General features: G+C 47.8%; 1 protein-coding gene across 2 annotated transcripts in view; it reads right to left on the reverse strand.

Annotated features, from left to right (window-relative positions):
* The window catches only part of LOC126524079 (carboxypeptidase Q-like), an 87061-nt gene that overhangs the window by 36848 nt on the left and 35365 nt on the right, over positions 1–14848 (reverse strand). The window lies entirely within an intron of this gene.

Genomic DNA, 14848 nt, shown 5'->3' on the forward strand with positions numbered 1-14848 from the left:
CGACTCCCTCCAGAATAACAGAAAACAATCCGCGAGCGATTAGTTTCTCTATGTCAAGTTATTATCACGAGCAATCACTTCGTCGCTGTAGCTGACGTTCTAATCAATGGTTCGTGAAACCTGAAAATATCAACTGAGCTTTTGAAGCACCCAGCTTCTGGGTGGCGAGGAAGCTCTTGTCAATGCGATGAAATCTTTCTCCGACTACGCCATAAAATACACGAAGAAAGCAGAAATAAATGCACAGGTACAATGATAATCATCTTTCAGAACAGGACCACGTACAAATACGTAAGCAGACATACAATACTAAATATTTGTGACTCGAGAAGGCGGTTGCGTAGGTTGAAAAACATGGCCACCCGAGCCAAATCTTTATTCCTCCTCGCCTTATGCTACAGTGCATTCCCGAAATTTTACGAATTTCACCCTACCCCTCCCCCCCCCCCCTCCTCCCTTCGTGAAAACGTGAGCGACAAACATAAGAGGGGATAAGATGAGCCTTATAAATGAAATATATAAAAAGTTTCCGTTAGTCCAATGGCACAAGATAGTTCCGACGAAGCATGAGTACATAAAAACGGCTCTTAATTTCAACCATCGAAATTTCCAATCCGCTAAACAATGATTAGTTTTATGAGGAAATTGCTTGGTGGCGTCCATCATAGCTCACGTGGGCGGAACTAATTGTTGCGCTGCGGACAGTGTGTACATGCCCTCTAACGTGGGATAACACTGTTTGTGGTACACGTTGAACCATTGCCACAACAGAGCAAAGTTCGAGCGTTTTCAAGAAACAGGAGCTGTAGTGGTGGTTACTGTGCAAGCTAGTGCGGACAGAAAGCTGCATGTCCCAAGTTGTCTAGCACATTGCTTTCACGTGAGATGCACCGTTCGCGTGGGAGTACAACGTCACAACGTCATTTCCTTGCGAAGCCAGTGCACATTGAAGTGCTACAGGCTTGCGCGTTTGGTTTTAACCACAAGGTGCTTAGGCCAGGAAATGCAAAATAAGGGTAGCCTTTAAGAAATGGAGGTTTACTCGTCTACGAGGGTAAGCTGTCTGTACACCTCACTCTTACTTTCTCAGGACACAAAGATTTCTATGCTTGGCTGTTGTCACTAATCAAGGTGAAAACATTCCAGTCGAATACAAAATGCATTCAGTCGAAGAGCAGACAAATTATGCAAAATCGGAAGCCAAAGATTTGCCCCATGAGGCTTTGAGTGCACCTGCCATGTGACTCAAGCAAACATCCCAATGACAAGAGGCATGGCTTTGGCAAAAAAGACCTACAGAAATCCCACGTACACGTGCAAAACAATGTGATGCATGTAATATGAATTCTCACTGCAAATAAAGCTGCTCTGACTTGCGGGCTGGGTATCATATGTTTGTGTGTAATATTTGCTACATTTCATTATCTGAAACTCTTGCTGAATTGATCTTTTGCTTGAAGTGATCGCAGCAGATTTCCTTCATTCACTTCTTGCTACAAATCATTACAAAAACAATTTATCTCTATATTTATCGCAAACTTGTTTTAGACTGCCTGGAGAAATACATAGGTGACCATCCAATGGGGCCACCAGCACCACCTCCGGAGAACTGAATTGTTTCTGTGCGGAATAACCTTCGGAGCTTTTTTACAGAAGCAGGTCACAAGGGCAAGCGAGTGCGAAACTAAATACAGGATAGGTCCAGTGAATTTTCTTTTTCAATAAAGTGTGCTGATATGCAACTTAGCATGTGGGGCTTTACATTGATTCTTTATGGCATGAAAACAGCCACATGTGGAACAGACTGTGCAATTCACGTGACTCAAGATCCCATGAAGATAGCCCGTCATGAGCTTCCCAAGTGCAAGGGCTACTCCTTCAATTCATCACACAACTTGCCTTTGACGTGCTCTATCCACGATCATATCCAACATGCCACCCGTCACTCACCCGCCCGTCATTCACCGTGCCGCCCAGTACCCACCGTGCCAACCGACACCCATCGTGCCACCCGTCTCCGACCATTCCACCCATCACCATAACCCACCATGATGGTGGGTGATGGATTCCGCCATACCCAGCAGCGGGCAAATTTTCAATAGTGTTTTACGTTTTACTGGAAAGCGGGCATAATTTATCGCAGACTGAGCTACAAATAGCAATGCTAAGGCGCAAATCCTTGCACAAATTTTCATCGAAGCCGCAATTATTAAGTGAGCTCTTCGTTGACTTTATCACTTGGGATGATGCATCGTGAAACTGATAAATGGGCAATAATTAACGGTGTACAGAAAGGAAACGTTACCTGCAGCCTTGAACATTCTGTGGACCCATGTGAACTCTTATTTTCTGACCAAGAATTCCCTCATTTAATCAAGTGTCATCACAACTTGACGTCTTGCACATGCATGACGCGGCGCACCAATTTTAATGCTTCTAAGGGCCGAATAGTGTAGCATTAAGCTAAATTAACAGCATTTATCCTATTTGCTCCGCATTATTGTCGCAGCTGTTCATCGTCCTTTCCCTGTGAGCTGTGACAGACACCGCGGCTAGGTCTATTTGGTGGCACGCAGACACCAAACCAGGGATAAACGGCAAAGAAGCTAGGTTGACAGGATTTACCAGAGCGGCTCTAATTCCATAGTGTTATCAGCATCGGCCGATCCACGTTCTGATTCAACTGTTTTTACCATTGGTCCCTGTTGCAAGCCATATTAAAGCCTTTGCGCACATAAAGTAATGGTGCGAAAATCAGCCCACCAAGTCACCACATTTCATCCCACAGTCACCGCTATCGGCTCAGCTTCTTCGACAAGACATGTGGCGTATGAAACCCAGGGAAGCTAGAAAAAAAAAGACTTCACATAAACAAGCGCCAGTAATTGAGCAGCACATCCGCACAGATCTATGAGGCGAGTGGTGTGACCCGGCTCCAACGGCAACGGTAGGGCTGGGTCAATAGGGCTTGGGTTGGCATTATTTTTTCTTACGTGCAAGGCTCTTCGCAGCTGATCAACCAAACATAATACAGCGACTCTATGATGTGCCGCAAACAGTCCGTCAAGAAATTCTGGCAAATTTCCCCGAGCTGCCTGCTACAGGACACTTTAAATTTGCTCACACAGTCCAAGGCATTTAAGATAGGCTCCGCCAACCCCAGTTCCCTGAAGATAACCACACGCCACATCAGAACTTGCCACTTCAACGAAAGATGGGACGCACTCCAAACCCGATGAATGGAAAGCACTACATTTCTTTTACCCTCTTCAGATAGATGTTTCGGTTGAAAATTGAGTAGAAGACAGAGAAAGTTGTGTCATCAGATGTGGAACAAAAGAGCCTTCGCTGTAGAAGGACGGAAAAATGGGATTTATTGCGCTGGGAACAGTCAAGGAGCGTTAGAAATGGCCCTTAGTATAAGCCAGGAAGTCTTGTACTAGCGCCCACGAATTAGACCACGTCGTTGTCTTCAACATTTAATATTGAACAGCATTATGATCATCGTCGTCATCTGTGCATTCATATAAATCGCATTGTACTGGAAGGCTTCACCACGGGGCTCGTCTTGTCTACATTTCGGTGCCGTGAAACACGGGAGAGAGGACCTTCAGAGGTGAGATCGGCTAGTCTTTAGGTTTTCGCGACCGCACTGATACCACGAGGAGTAGCCTGAATACACCGAGGAGTCAAGCTGGTGTGCAACGTGTAGCTATACCCGAGACCCAGATCTGGACGAACGTCATGCTGCACAACTCCTGAAACTTCTTCCTATAAAATATTCATATCTGAGTACACCGGAACGTCTACCTGACATTGTGACGCAGTCGACTAGTGATTATTTGCAATTTCTGCATTGAATCGGATCTTGTAGGCGCTACCTGAGAGGCAGGCGCCTCGTACATAAGGCCACTATGGATATCTTCGCAAACAACGAAGGCGTTTTGCATGTGGAGTTCCTACCAATAAGTGAGCAGCAGTACCTACATTGCACTTTGATAGAGCAGTTTCATGTGCTCAGGGAAATTGGTAAGGAAGTAGAGGTACTGCAGATATCGACTGATTGGAAGCAGAAATTAGAGAAGCTGAAAGTTACCATCACAGAATAATTCAAGCGAAATTCGCAACTGGATTTACTATCGCAGTCAGGCAAGAGTTTTGACGGACTCGCATGAAATCAATAAAAATCACATTGTGGCGGAACTGCAAGAAACAAGGCACTGTCCATCTATGTCTCCATCATCTAGCCAATGCGGCTTCCTCCTCAAGAGAAGCCTGCATATGTCCCTGGACGATTCGACCTCGCGAATAAGCTTTCAAGAAGTTGGAAAGACGGAATTTAGCGTTCGCACAGCAGAAAAGATTATCCGAGAAATAATGATCCCTGAGGAACTTCAAATAATAGAACGACTTCCCATTCACATTTTTATAATGGCAGCAATGAGAGTCCGCTACACTGATGTCAAGATCGCAGCTACAATTCGCAGCACTGAAACAAAAGGTTCCTATATTTGGAAAAGGGGAAGCATCTAGTGAACCTGAAGACAGTCTGCCGGATTAAATATTTAGACTGAATGCAAGTCGAAGAGTACGAGCTACAATGTAGTGCCCGCATGTGTGCGCATAATCGTCTGATGGAACGAAACGAAGGCTATTTTACCAAAGGAAAAGAAACAGATACAAGACTAAAGGGACAGAAGTCTGCCAATTGTGCTTATCATGGCTACAACTTGTCGAGCAATCTATAGAGGCGATGGCAGACAAGCATATGAGTGAAGAAACACCTGGAAGCGAAAACGCAATTCGCCAAGACTGAGTTACAGCAGTGAATGAAGCACTCTAGACCAAGTCATATAGATAAGACGTAATGATTCTGCGGAAACCTGCAAGGTGGAGATAAGCAATTTATTAAGGGAAAATGAGACATCTACTCAATCGTAGCAATTGCGACAAAAGAAACCCATACGGTTTCTTTTTAAAGCAAAGCCACGTATTTTAAGAAAAATTCTTTCTGGTCCGGGACTCTAACCTGGGGCCACCACCTTTCCAGGACAGCCGCTCTACAATCTTAGCTAACCATGCGAAAGTGGTTAATCAGAAAGTGGTTTTGGCACGTACCACCGTACAATCTAATCTAATCTAGAACAAGTTTTTCTTCAACTTCGAGGCTTTTTATTCGAGGAGCCTCTATGTGATCCTTTGCAGCAATTGGTACGATTGGGTGGATGTCTCATTTTTCCTTAATAAATTACTTCTCTCCACGTTGTGGGTTTCCGCAGAACTATTACGTCAAACTCTAGCCTTTGCTTCGAGTTGTTGACAAAGTCGACTTCGCTCTGCCATCTGCTCGTCGCCTTGTCAGCACAGATGGAAGAGCGGCTGTCCCGGAAGCGTATACGGAAAACATATCCCGTAGGCGCCGGGGGGGGAGGGGGAGGGAGGGTCAGAGGGGCGCGCCTATTGGCTCGTGGCACAGGCCACTTCCGCTAGCATGGCGGCACCCAGGGATGCGGCCTCCGACGTTGCCTCTTAGATTTAAGTTTGCTTACGCTCCGACGCTGAGCTGCCGCTCCGGTGCACTTGATACAGCTCTATGATGCAGCAGTGGGAACTCACGCCCATTCGGTGATAGGAGCGCGCATCACTTTCAATGTGGTGTATCTGAGGCACGTAAAGCAACTTGAAATGTTTCAAGAAGCGCCTGCGCAACGTTACGCAAGGGTTCTGTGCAGGCCTGTGACAACACTGCGCCTCGCTGCCGAAAGCCGCGTCGCTCCGTTTTGAACGACGCTGAAAATCATTCATGCGTAAAGCGGACACACGCCAGCCAAAAGGAAGAGGACGGCGGCATGATATTGGGGTCATGTATTGATGCAACAGCAATAACGACGACTCGGTAAGTTTTGCAGTTCAAAGAGCATATATTCGAGAACGCTAGTATGACCAGGTAAGACATAACGGCGCATAGGTTAGGCGGAGCGCACACTTGTCCAAAATAATTCGACTTCGCACAGAGTGACTGAGTCCATGCCACGCAGAATGAGAAGCGCGCATATATTTGTAGGTGTGCGTCCATAAGTCTTCAAAGCGTGCTTCAAACCAAAAGTGCTTTCTTGCTGCCGCGCGTGCGGCTTAGCTGTGACGCCCGATTCTTCGTGGGATATGATTTTCTTGTAACCGCTATGTGTGAAGGAAAAGCGCGTGGCCAACATGCAATTGTCTCGCGCCGCTTAATGGAATAAGCCGTAGACCAAGGAGAAACTCTACTAAAATACCGACCTTCCTGCAATTCTTCAGTTATTAAAGAAAGCAAAACGGTAATTTATGATGGTTTCAACGCACGACAAATGTAATGCCGCGAAGCACTCAGTGTATTGCAGAGAAGCGAGTGAGAATTCGCTCGAATACGCAGTATAAGCAAGACACGGTCTGGCCTTTGCTATTATCTCAGGTTCGCACCTGAGGTGTCCACTCTGAAGCGTGCAGTGTCTTGCAGCGAAGCGAAGTGAGAATTTGCGCGCGTACAAAGCGTAAGCGAAATGTTATTATAAAATCTGGAAACACAACTTGACTTGGTTGTAGCCTTCATTATTATCTTAGGTGCGCACCTGAGGCCTCCGCCTGCCGGTACTATGTTTCTTTTCGCTTGCTACATTATTTCTCTGCAGTACTTATAAGTATTCTGGAGAAGGGGGGGAGACAAAGGGTAGGAAAGACAGGGAGGTTAGCCAGTGAAAAACCGGCTGGCTACCCTGTGCTGGGGACAGGAGTAAAAGGAATTACAGGAGAAAGAAGACGGGGAAAAAATAAAGGAAACCGGAAAATTCACACAGTAACGCAGTACTACGCGCTACAACACTCAAAGACGGTCGCACAATTCGCATGTCCTTAAATACTTCAGCAAAGCCCTTAAGGCCTTGAGTGCCGAAGCCCGTCTTGACCAGTGCCCTAGAGCGTTTTCCTCCGTAAAGGGGCGATTGCCCAGTTTTTCGAGCGCGGTAACGAGCACTCTTCTTGGCACTTTGTATCTGGGACTATCACAAAGGAGGTGCGCAATCGTCTCCTCGCAGCCGCAGGTGTCGCAAGTAGGGCTGTCGGCCATTCCAATGAGGAATGAATAGGAGTTCGTGAATGCCACACCGAGCCACAGGTGGCACAGAAGTGTTGCTTCCGCTCGTGGTAACCCTGGTGGTAGACGGAGTTGCAGACATGGATCCAATCTGTGGAGACGTGCGTTCGTGAATTCACTGGTGTTCCACAGACTTGCGTAAGCTCGCGGGCGAGGGAGCGAAGACATGTGGCTGCATCTCTTCGTGAGAGTGGTATTGGTATAACATGGGCACCATCGTGGGCCGATCGGGCGGTGTCATCCGCACTCTGATTTCTCGAAATTCCGCAGGGACCCGGTATCCACTGGTGGTTGATGTCGTGCCCCTTGTTGATTGCATGATGGTGGAGTAGTCGGATGTCGGCGATTAGTTGCACATTTGGTCCGTGGATGAAAGGGGACATCAGACAATGGAGAGCTGCCTTCGAGTCACATAAGATGGACCATGAATGTGATGATTTGCGACCAATAAACTCCAGAGCAGCTCGGATAGCTGCGAGTTCTGCAGGCGTCGGTGATGTAATGTGAGACGTCTTGAACTTGAGGGTGACAGACTCTGCGGGAATTTTATCTGCTCCAGCTGAACATTTAGAGGAGACAGAACCGTCCGTGTAAACGTGGATGCGTTCTTTGTGCTTGTTATGTAGGAATGAAAGCACGGTTTGTTTGAGGACGAAAAATGACATGTCCGTTTTTTTTTTATACCGGGAATAACAAGAAGAGCCTGCAGTGTATGGAGGCACCACAGCGCTAGGGATGGTCGTGCTGCAGGCGTGAAGCCTGACGGTAAAGTTCCATGGTTGGCGGCAGTAATCCTGCTAAACGCTGAACGAGGTCGAGCGGCAGAAAGGGAGCCGAGATGATGTGATGCAAGTCTGGCGAAGTGCCTGATATGCATCCTTAAAGCGTCGACTTGAAGATACGTGTTGATGGGGTGGTCATGCGCCATGGCTATTGTTGCTTCCGAGGATGCACATCTGGGAAGACGAAGGCAGATTTGCAGAGCTTGAGCTTGTACACACTGGAGGGCACGGAGGCTGGTCTTACTGGTCCCACCCAGTACAGGTAAGCTATAAGCACAGGAGACCGAGGAACAGTGCGTTATAGAGTTGGCGCATCGCACTCACAGACGCACCCCATGACTTTCCCGCAAGAAATCTGAGAACGTGGGTTATCATGACTAGTTTTCTTTTTAGCTGGGAGATATGAGGGCTCCAGGAGAGGTCTCGATCTATTAGCACTCCTAGAAAGCGGTGCGTCTTCTTGTAGGCAATCGGCTGTCTATTAATTCTGACAACGTATGGTTTCATTGCTTTGCGCGTGAAAGCGATCATAGAGCACTTCTCGGAGGACACCTCCAGACCTCGCGCTCGAAGATAACTTGATGTTAGTGTGGCCGCTTTTTGAAATCTGGCCACCTGGGGACACGTCGCTCCTGATGCCCAAATTCACATATTGTCTGCATAGATCGACACATGGACGGATTTCGGAAGGGTATGAACGAGGTCGATGAGCACGAGGTTAAATAGGGTGGGGCTCAAGAATCCGCCTTGTGGTACACCACGGTAGGTGTTGTGTTGTGATGACGCACCATCCTCTGTTTGCACAAAGAATGACCTGTCCTTCAAGAAGCTGAATATCCATCGAAAAACCGACATCGCCCAAGACGTCCAGGATGGCTCGATGGGTTACGTTGTCATAAGTGCCTTTAACATCCAGGGAAATCACCACTGACAACCTCCTTAAGCTTTTTTCGTGCTGAACTGACGAGACAAGATATATGACATTGTCTACAGAGGAGTGTCCGCGTCGAAAGCCTGACATAGCGTTACGGTATAACTTGCAGTGTTCTAGATACCACTCTAGAGGCGTCAGCACCATCTTCTCCATCACTTTTCCTAGACAACTGGCCAGAGCAATGGGACGATAAGACGCCAAGTCTAGGGGGATTTACCTGGTTTAAGCAGAGGCACAAGGCGGCTGGACTTCCATGCAGCAGGGACCACTCCTTCACGCCATGAATTATTGTAAACGTCTAGAAGAGCATGCCGGGCTGTTTGACCGAGGTTTCCAAGAGCTGCTTATGTCACCCCGTCAGACCCTGGCGATGAGGAATGTTTGCCCGCTGCCAACGCCGCCTGCAACTCTTTGATGGAAAACAGATTGTCCATACGAGAATCCCGCGAGATTGGAACATCATAGGGATCTCGTCTAGCGAACGATGGCGGTAGACCAGCAACCTTGAAACAGAAGTCCTCCGCTGCGTCGATCTCTATGCGATTTTGGTAGAGAGCCAGGCATTTAAAGGTGTGGCGTTGTTTCGGTGACGTTCGAAGACCACGCACCGTTTTCCATATATGTGACAGGGGTTTTTGCGGATCAAGGGAATTACAGACGGTTTTCCGTCTGAGAGACTGCAGGAAGTTGATACCACGCTGGATCATCTGTGTGCGTCTCGCCTCCCTTAGGCCGTAGATGGACGTGGTGCGTCTGTACCTTCGTTCCGCGCGACGGCGGATTGCTCGAAGCCGCTCCAATTCTGCTTCGAATTCATAAAGCTTAGGAATAGGCCGAAAAGCTCTTGTGGCTTCTTGAGCAGCGGCGTTAATTAGCATCTCGATGTTGCCAGGTAGACAGTCCTGTATCCCTTGGCATTTCTTCTCCATGAGCAACGTGTATTATAGGCCAGTCGATGTGATGAAGAACTGTGGTAGAGTGTGACTTGCGTATGCCGTCGATTTTAATATATATTGGAACGTGGTCACTACCATGCGTTTCGTTGTCCGTAAACCATTTCACATTGGCACTGAGGCATCTTGAAACAAAAGTTAAGTACAGGCAGCTGCTGTATATCAATCCCCGCAGAAAAGTGGCACTGCCATCACTTAGGCAGTAGAGCTCGTGGCCCGACGCGAAGGATAGTACACGTCTTCTTCGACAATCCATCTTTAAACTTCCCCATCGCGGATGATGCACATTGTAGTCGCCGGTAATAATCCATGGTCCAGGTGTCGCTGTTAAAATTGCACTTAGTCTTGCGTTGTCAAATCGACTCGAAGGTGAAATGTAGGCACCTACGAGCGTGAGCGCGACGTTCTTACATCTTATAGTCAAACATACGTAGTGATTGTCGTCATCAGGTGCCACTGGGTGTAAAACATACGTGAAATCACATCTGATATAAACGATGACTTTGCTGCGGTCGCTACAGGTGGCAGACATGAAAGCTTCATATCCTGATAGACGGATGGCGCTGTCAATGTTTGGTTCACAAATGACGAATATTGGAAATTCGTTCTTAAAAAGAAACGCACGAAAGTCCGAAATGCGGGATTTAATGCCTCTGACATTCCATTGGAAGATAGACGCTTCCTTCACCTCTTTAATGAACAAGTGTAGAGAAGCAGCCATGGTGCTTCTCAAGACCCCACAGTACCGCATTGAGGGCATCCAGTATTTGAAGTGCACCTCTTGCCGCCGGAGTGTGTATGGCGGTCAGTAATACTCACTGCGTGCTCATAAGGGCCCTTATCATGGTGACAACCTGTTTGTCGTCGCCTTGGTTGCTGCCAGAAGGTGAAGCATGATTCGGCGAGCGTGCTACATCCTGTCGCTCCGCTGGTGGGTCTAGCCGTGGCAACGGCGGCCACTCCTCGCATGAGGCAATGATATTGGGGACTTTCTGCTTAGGATCCTCATTGCTACTATTGCTAGTTGTACGTGGAAGTTTGTGAACTGTCAGTGGACGCGACGCGTCCTAGCAATAGCAGCGGGTTTCCTAGATCGCCGGCGACGTGAACGTCGACGTCGCACCTTAGCGGCGGCCTCCCTGTGCGAGGAACCATCCCTGACCGTTTGCCTCAAGACTTTCACCTCATTTTTCCCATGTGGGCAATTCTTTGAAGTTGCATCGTGAGATCCTTGAGAACTGGCGCACCTTTGGTTTTCTGCACGACAGGCGTCGGAGCTGTGCGACCCAGAGCATCGTGAGCACACGGCAGCATTTGTGCAAACCGGACTAACGTGCCCTATCCTTTGACTCTTCCTGCACTGAAGCGCTTTTGGCACAAAAGGCCGTACTATGTGTCGGAAGTGACCGACCTTGACGTGTGACGGTAGGCTGTCCCCTTTGAAAGTTAACTTCACACACTGCGAGTTTCCCAGGCGACGGGCTTGCAATATGGCAATTCCGTCTGTCGCCGGCTTGATGAGTATATACAGGTCAGCATCGCTTATGGAATTATCTACGTCGTAGCAGCATACGTTGATGCAATCCAACACCTTAAAGTTGCTCAGGATGTCTAGCGCGCTGCGGTTTGTGACATCCGTAGCGAGGATGTTCTTACGGGCGTTGATCCTTACATCTTTGATCTGACCCGGAACAAGTGCTTCGAGTGACACAGATGTGGCTTGGCGGCGATCCGGTTTAGATTGTAGCTAGGGACCACAGGCACTACTAAAATTGTGAGGTCTCATGGCTTTCGCGTCGGGATCACAGTTGCCTTACTTGTGGAAGGAGATGTCCTGACGAGTCTTCTCTTTGCTTTGTGCTTCGCTACGGACACGAAGTCACTGTCATCCGAGGTTTCATCACTGGTCGCTGAGTAGATCACAGTGTCCTCGTGGTCGCTGTCACTCGGGCGACTGGACCGCTTTCTCGGAGCGGCCGCTGTTGACGTAGAAGGACCAGGAACCCCTCCAGGTGGCTCCACGTCCATCACCGTAGTCAAGAGACCGGCGTCTCCCACAAAGTTGCTTCAAATTCGCAGAGACCAAAAAGCAGCGTTCTATACAGTAGACACTTCGTCTAAAGCACATTCACCATCATGAAATGCGTATAAAATATTGCTTACGCTGCATATGCGTGCCAATTCTCACTCGATTCACTGGAATACACTGAATGCTTTGCTGCATTACAAAGATGCGTGCGCTGAACCCATCATAAATTATCGTTTCCTTTTTTTCATAACTGATGAATCTCAGCAAGCTCGGTGTTTTAGTAGAGTTTCCCCCTTGCTTTGCACTTTATTCCAATAAGAGGCGAGACACTTGCGTGCTGGCCACGCGGGGCTAACCACAGTGGGAGCACGAACTCTGTCGAAAACTGAGTGCAATATGGGGAAGTGGTGCTATCAGGGTCATCATCGTCTCTATGTTCTAATAAAGTAGAATGAAGAGGGTGCTTCACCATGCAGAATTCAGCTTGCTCCTTTCAGCCCTTTCCCGATGTGAACATCCGGGAATAGACTCTGCCTCTACTGACGATCGCACGCGCTTTGCTAAAACAAATGTACTGTCGAGCGGTTGCACAATTTTGTTGGCCTGGTTTTTTTTTTTGGGGGGGGGGGGGCAGCTATCCTCTTCGGCCAGTTTACTGATCACGGACCTACGCCCAAAGTGTTGAAGCCGGAGCTAACCACAGAAAATACTGTGCCTAATAACAATAGCCCTGATTGTACAGCTGAGTACGTGTCAAGCAGAAGCAAACAAGCCGACAGCGCGTCTGCACAACATACTCGCAGACATGCTGGCTACATAGGTGGGCGTCCAACACAATCTCTGGAACGCCAGCCACATGTAACTTTTCCCTACAACAGGACCGAGCAGCAGACGAGGCAGCTGGTACTGTTACAGATGGTGCACATGCAGTAAACCGCCATAGCACTCGGTTCCATGCTGCCGCAGATTACAGATGAAGATGTCAGCCCGAGGATTAACGGCTTCCTTCAACGCGCACGAGACGGCTGGCTGCTCAACGGCCAGCGGAGCAAGGACACAAAACACACCGACGATCCACGCTACGAGTTCGTAGCAAGTAGTACTCCTTCGGACAGCCTGGCCAGGTGTGGACAATCGTTCGACGAGGCGGACTCTGTGAGAAACTCCGGCCTCACTATATTGGCGGCGGCACTATTGTTGAAGCCTGTTGAAAAACGCCATTATAAAGGCATCACTGACGAAGCGACATCGTCAGTACGCTGAGGCGAGCTATTTCGTTGCTGGTCCTCGCATCCTACTTGCAACGCAAACTTAATACATACACAGACAGAAAGAAGCAAACTCGATGAGCACTTAGCGCCAGCTCGGCTAATCTACTTGTTTCCTTTGGTGTGAGTATGCATTAAGTTCGTGCTGCAAACACGAAAGACACAAAGTCGCAGTGACACAGTGCATGTCCACAGGTCATCCACGTTGTACGTGTCAGCACGCTATCAGACTGAAGAAACCTTAACAATTTACTTTGTTCTCATTTGTTTCCCTATCTTGAATCTTGTTGGGGCTTACGCGAATTTTGTCGTCGTTACTTTCATGTGTTTCAGCATCGGCTAGATCTTTAAAACAGGGAGGCACTAACAGCTCTTTTTTTCTGTTTCGTCCAATCGCTTATTTCCCTTCCCGTCTATTGCATATCTGTGCGTTTACGTCCAATAATAATATTGCCTTCAATAAGGGCTCTGCTGTTGCAGAACTTGCGCTACCTATCTTGCGTAAATTGTACTATACTTCGAACGCTGTTCTTCCATATATAAATAGAAAAACCTAGTTATATCATGCAACTGACGGGAGACTGATCCGTCACGTAATGGTTGTATTATCCCATGAAATATTGAAGCTTACTGGGGGCATCCGGTATGAGTACGTATAGAAAAAGTCCTGCGCAAGAATAACGACATGACGACGGACCAGGCGAGTTGCTATCACGGTTTCCAGATGGCACTTTAATTATGACCGTAGATTTTTCTACCAAATTACTGAAAGCGACTCTGGCACTACTGTCTAGGGAGCTGCACGTATGGTTATTAAGGCAGCGTAGCCATGAAAATGGCCATACGTCGTTCTGGCTTTAAACGTTTTGTTGATGATGATGATGTATGGGGTTTTATGGCGCAAGGGCCAGGTATGGCCAATGAGCGCCATGTCTGTTGTAATGAGTTTGCAGTGTAATTATGATTACTATGAAGTTGGTGTGACGTGGCTCTAAAGGGGCCTTAAAATATACGCTCTAAAGTGCGTAAAATCTGTATAATAAAATTAGGGCGATGACGTATGACTTGTACTAGGAACATTTATATGCATTTAAAAATAATGATACGATAGGTAAAATATATCAGATTATAAGAAATGCTAGAGCACTACTGCCTCCTTAGAGCCCTTGAAACACAAGGGCCTGGAGGCATGTGCTATACATTACAACTATCCCAGCGGCATTCTCTCAAGAGAGGAAGCGCTACGAATGCATGGGGCTAATAACATGCACGACCACGTCTCTCAGGAAACCTAGGACAGTGTCTGTATTAAAAAGCAGTTCTGGGCCGAGGAACATTACTGAATGAAGAGAACTGTGCTGTCTGTATGCTAAGGAAAAATGTCACATTCTCTCAAATTCGGCTTCCCGACACTCCAGAAGGACGTGGAGCACGGTCAGCCTCTCCCCGCATCTACCACAGGTTTGAGGGTCACTTCCAGTAAGCAGATAATTATGGGTGCCGAATGTGTGTCCTATTCTGAGGCGACAGAATAGGACATCTGTTCGCCGAGATCTTGTTGGGGAGGGCCAAAAACCTAGCTGTGGCTTTATAACGTGCAGTTTGTTATTTATTTGCGCCTCCCAGGTGCACTGCCAGTGGTTTCGCACTTTATTTCGTAATAAAGGCCTCAGATCTGTGACAGGCACATCTACGGTAGGGTTAACAGCTTGCGATGCGACTGACGTGGCGATATAGTCCGCCAGAACGTTAC

Source organism: Dermacentor andersoni, chromosome 3, assembly GCF_023375885.2.
Source record: "Dermacentor andersoni chromosome 3, qqDerAnde1_hic_scaffold, whole genome shotgun sequence".
NCBI lineage: Eukaryota > Metazoa > Arthropoda > Arachnida > Ixodida > Ixodidae > Dermacentor > Dermacentor andersoni.